Below are 6,291 nucleotides of genomic sequence, written 5' to 3' on the forward strand. Positions count from 1 at the left end.
TTCTTTTGGTTAGTGTTTGCATGGTGTATTGTTTTGCACTCTCCTGCTTGCAACATTTCTGATTTTATACTTAAGGTTTGTCTCTTAAAAGTAGCATAGTTTTTTCTTTTGAAAATTGACTCTGATAATTTTTCTTTTACCCTTGACTTATTGGAATATGATATAAATTAGTATTTTTACTACTTCTTAACAATTTAAAGTCTTTTTTCCCTTTCTTACCTCTTATGTTATCATTGTCTTATATCTCAGATTATCATGTTTCCAACACCACAAGACATTTTTTCTTATTTCATATGCTCAGTATTTGTTAATATTCACCCCCATAGCTTATTCAAAAGAAAATTAATATTCAATAAATCTAGTCTATCTTCTGTTTAATCCAGAATAATTTTCCCATGGATCTCAGATTTCTCTAACAACAAACATTTGTAGGCCCAGATCTATTTACACCCAAAACCAACAGAAAGAAAATGACTAGGTTTTGCTTTACTATAATGAAGTCACACATGTGCTTGCTTATGCATTTCCACTCTAAAACATTAAGAAATAAGTCACTTATAACAACTAGTACAAAACATGAAACCCATCTTAATCTGTAAGATATCACCTGGAATTTATATTATGTCAGTGGATCATGATCTACTTAATCCCCCTTGTTATGTTGATCTCATAATTTCTTCCAGCATATTTTGACATATATGATTGTTTCCCCTGTTTCTGCACTAACTGATTTAATCATGCTCCCTATTTATCTGCCTAGGCTACTTCAGTTTACTTAGACATTATACCTCAACCTGCCATAGACAATATCTCCTATGCTTCAACTGGAGGAATAGGGCTTATGGGATAGATATACAAATGAAACATAAATATTCATTTTCATGACTTTTCTTTTGAACCATATAAATATTTAATACATTCAAAAAATAATAAAATGTGGGGCACCTGGGTGGTACAGTTGGTTATTCATCTGACTCTTAGTTTTAGGTCAGGTCATGATTTCCTGAGATTGAGCCCCACATCAGGCTCCATGCTCAGTGTGGAGTCTGCTTGGGACTGTCTCTCTCTCTCCCTCTGCCCCTCCCCCCTGTGTGTGTGCTCTCTCTCTCCCTCTCTCAAATAAATAAATCTTTAAAAATAATAATCATAATATGGAAAGGGAAAACAGTGGACTCTAAAATTGAAAACAAGTCAAAATAGATAAACCTAACTGCATGTCAAATTGGTAAAATAAGTACACATAAAAAATAATTGTCTCAAGTGACTTTTGTCACTTAAAGTGCACAGTTGAGACTGTACATCTTTAAATAGGATACTTTTTAAGGACAAAGAAAAAAAAAGGCCAAAAAATTTCAAATCCATTTAATAATTTTACTCTATGTAGCAATATTGGCATTGTAATTTTGAAGCTATTGTGGATACTGTAGTATAAATCAAATAAATAAATGTTTATGTGTTAACCTTTCTTAAGAAACAAAGAGAAAAGATATAAAATAAAAACATTTTAAGAAAAATTGATTTAATGTTTAATTCTAATTGAGCATATACATGAGAACCTGTGACTTTCTTTACTGTTGCCATTAATATATTTCCTAGCTTGCTCCACTGAGGGCCTAAAAGCAATGACACCAGTAACAATGAGCACACCTAGTCCCCAGATCTTGGTTTCTAAATATTATTGCCAATTAAATAGAGAAAGTACAAGATTAGCCATGGACACTGGTTAAGGCAGAATGAAAGGAAGAGGATTAATAATTTATAAATAATATGAATTGGCATTTTTTAAACAGAGTTTTTGATGTTGAGCTATAACTTGATAACAAAATGAAGATTTAGTGTTGCAGTACCAAATTAAGAGTAGTAGCAAAATAGAACATGTTTTACGTTTTTACCACATGAGATTTTTTTCCTCTAAAGACATTTTATTGTGAATCAACTTTCATTATGTTCTTAATGTTTCCTATAACTTCACCTCGGTGATTCTCTGATCCACCAAAGCATTCATTTAACAGTAATTTTGATCTGAGTTCTATATTTCCACATTATCTCTGCAATGACAGTTTATTTGAAGTTGGTATCAAAAACATATTACTAATGCTTTAATTAATGTTTTGGGTGGTTCTGAGTAATCATACAGTATGTATTACATCCCTCAATTATCCCCAGAATGGTATAATGGATGTATTGTAAAATCTGTTGATTTGTAATTGCAGAGGAGAATGTGCTCACATGTAAGTGAAGATATATATGTATAAATGGATAATGCTGCAATTTGTTTTTCTAATAGCTATTGCTACTTTATACCATTTATTTGCCATTGAATATATCCTGTGCATAAACAAACTTCTTAGTATAATTTGGTACCATACTAGTAATTCATAAAATTATATCAGCCCTGAGGGATTGGTCTGGTTGAAACTACATTATTAATTTGTTTAGATATTAACCTTAAAAGAGAATTATACATAGCTCCTTTCTATTACTAATGCCTGCTTATATATAATTTATGTTGAAAAAAACACTGAATATTCACTATTATTTTATAATATCTTTATTGAAATATAGTTTACATAACACAAAGTTCACCATTTTAAAGGCACAATTCAATGTTTTTAGTATATTCACAGAGTTGTATAACCTCACCACTAAATTTAGAACATTTTCATCACTCATAAAGAAACCCCATACGTATTATAGTCACTCCCCATTGCCCTTGTCCCCAGCCTCTGACAAGTGCTAATCTGCTTTCTGTTTCTATGGATTTACCTATTCTGGACATTTCATATAAAAGGAGTTATACAATAGGTGGTCTTTTTTGACTGGCTTCTTCCACTTACCATAATGTTTTCAAATTTTATCCATACTGTAACATCAGTATTTCATTTTATTTTATGGCTGAATAATATTCCCCTATGTGGATATACTGCATTATATTTACTCATCAGTTGATGGACATTTAGGTAGTTTCCACTTTTTGCTATTATTAATAATGCTGTTATAAATACCATGCACAAGTTTTTATGTTAGCATGTTTTCAATTATTTGGGATATATAATTAGGAGTGGAATTGAGGGGTTATAAAATGCATTCTTGTTCTAATATCATGAGAAACTGCCACACTGTTTTCTGAAGTGGTTGCACTATTGTTTTCTTTTTTAAAGTTTTATTTAATTTTTTTAGAGCTAGAGAGAGAGAGAGAGCATGAGCAGGGGGAAAAGCAGAGGGAGAGGGACAAGCAGACTCTGTGCTGAGCATGGGGCTTGATCCCACGACTCTGAGATCATGACCTGAGCTGAAATCAAGAGTTGGACACTCAACCAACTGAGCCACCTAGGTGCCCCTGAAGTGGCTACACTATTGTATAATCTCACAAGAAATGCATGAGGGTTCCAATTTCTCCTTATCATTGCTAACATGCTATAATATGTCTTTGTGATTATAGCCATTCTAATGAATGTTATGTTAAGTGGTATCTCACTGTGGGCATGACTTGCATGTCCTTAATAACTAATGATGCTGAACATCTTTTCACATACTTGTTGGCCATATGCATATCTTCTTTGAAGAAAAGTCTGTTCAGATCCATTCCTCATTTTTTAAATAGGCTATTCATCTTGTTATTGTAGAGTTCTGAGTTCATTACAGATACTAATACAAGTTCCTTATCAGATATAGTTTCAGCATATTTATCTCCCATTCTGTGTGTTATCTTTTTTTAAATTTTTATTTATATATTTGAGAGAAAGAGAACATGAGAGAGAAAGCACGAGTGGGGAGAGGGAGAAGGAGAAGCAGATTCCCCACTGAGCAGGGAAGCCAATGCAGGGCTCCATCCCAGAACCCTGGAATCATGATCTGAGCCAAAGGCAGACGCTTAACCGAATGAGTCACCCAGGCACCCCTCTGTGCGTTATCTTTTTAATTTATAAAAGTTCTTTGAAGTACAAATGCTTTTAATTTGGGTGCAGTACAATTTTTCTATTTTCTCTTTTGTTATTTGTGCTTTTGATTTGTACTGAAGAAATCTTTGCCTTATCCAAGTTTACAGAGATGTACTCCTGTGTTCCCTTCTACAAATTCTGAATATTTTGTTCTTACATTTAGATCTGTGATCCATTTCAAACTAATTTTAGTATATAGTGTGAGGTAGGGCTCTAACTTCATTCTTTTTGCATGTGCATACCCAGTTGTCTCAGCACCCATTGTTGAAAAATCTACTCTTTTCTCCATTGAATTGTCTTGGCAACTTTGTCAAAAATCAGTTAATTATAAACGTGTATCCTCAATTCTATTCCATTGACTTATATGTTTATTCTTATGCATATCCACACCGTTGTTATTACTGTAGCTTTGTAATAAGTTTTGAAATTAGAAACTCTGTCAAGTTTGTACTTCTTTTGCATAATCGATTTCACTATTTAGAGGTTCTTGCATTTCCACATTAACTTTAGGAGCAGCTTGTCAATTTTCAGGAAAACAACAACAGCTGGAATCTTGATAAGGTTGTATTGAAACTTTGATTCAGTTTGGGAAGTATGTCTATCATAACTATATTATATGTTGAACATGGAATGTATTTCCATTTATTTAGGTCTTCTTTAATTTCTTTAAACAATTATTTTGTAGCTTTCAGTTTACACATATTATACTTATTATAATAAATTTATTCCTGAATATTTTGGGATTTGGGGATCTTTCTGACGTGTTGGCCAAACATAGTTGTATTTTTTATTTTATTTTTGGATTGTTCATTGTTAGAACATAGAAATCGGTTGATATTTTGATATTGATCTTATATACTATAACTTTGTTGAAATTGTCAATTCTAATAATTATTTTGTGGATTCCTTTAGATTTTCTGTATATAAGATCATGTCATCTACAGATATATATTTACTTCTTCCTTTCTAATCTGAATGGTTTTATTTTTTTCTTGCCTAATTGCCTTGGCTAGAACCTCCAGTATAATGTTGGATAGAAGTAATTAGAGCAGACTCTTGTCTCGTTTTTAAGTAATAAACTTTTGGTATTTTCCAAGCTTAATAATAATTATTTGATGTTAGAGTTGCATATTATAATACATTCATATTTTCTACTTTTGTAATGTCTTGAATGGAAGTTATGATAAGGAAAATATCTCTGTCTCTTCTAAAAAATTTATCTTCTGGGGCGCCTGGGTGGCTCAGCTGCTTGAGTGTCTGACTTTTGGTTTTGGCTCAGGTCATGATCTCATGGGTCATGGGATTGAGCCCCGTGTTGGGCTCCATGCTCAGTGGGAAGTCTTGAAGATTCTTTCCCTCTGCCCCTCTCCCCACTCGTGCCCTCTCTCTCTCTCAAATAAATAATCTTTTTAAAAATTTATCTTCTCTGACAAGTAAGAAATTAGAGTCTAATAAGATACACATAACCTCTCTGTGTGTTAGTGTTTCCTGTATTTACCAGACATAGTTAACAATTATTATTATTAACAACTAATAACACACAGTAAATGGAAAATAGTTCCTCTTTGTATTTTTTTTCCCCATAGGTGACTAAGTTTGGTGGGGGGAACAGAACACTCACAGTATATTAGGTTTGGGTATAAAATTTAAGAGTTTCTGTACCCAATATTAAAATCAGTATCACCGTCTAAGAGCTCTTTTTGCAGAAGCTTATGTGGTGGTGGTGCATTTCCTTTCAAGGCTTACTTTTCTTCCTGCTCTTTCCTTAGTTTACATGACTTTGAAAATGCAAAATTCAGTTTTAATCCAGATGCAAATGACCCTTCTTAGTAACATACTATGGCAGAGGATTTCACAGGTCAACCATATCTATTGCAAACAGTCATTTCCTTTTATTCATTTCAAATTAACTGTCTTTCAGTTTCATCAATTGTCTCCTTATTTTCAGAAATATGGTCAAACTACTGAGAAGCTGTGGATACTGACATTCACTATGTCCATAATTATTTACAGCATGTCAATCAAGGTCTTTTTCTCCAGTCTTAAAAGAATAATTTTCAGTCTCTTTTTATGAGTCCAATTTTTCTATCTTAGAAGGAAGGAAAAATATAAAATATATTTATCACCATCCATGAAGATAGTATTATAGTACATACTTGTTGGAATTTCTGTATATACAAAGTATTTTCAGCACTTAATTTTATTTGTAATCATACTTTTTCAATAATTATTGCTGACTTCTTTTTTAAAAGAATTCACACATACATTCAAAATATGTTTTAAACCAAATAGTAAGTTTTCATTAAATAATAGAGAAAGACTTGTTATGAAAACAATCCTTGGGATGTGC

The sequence above is a fragment of the Halichoerus grypus genome, chromosome X (assembly GCF_964656455.1).
Source record: "Halichoerus grypus chromosome X, mHalGry1.hap1.1, whole genome shotgun sequence".
Lineage (NCBI taxonomy): Eukaryota > Metazoa > Chordata > Mammalia > Carnivora > Phocidae > Halichoerus > Halichoerus grypus.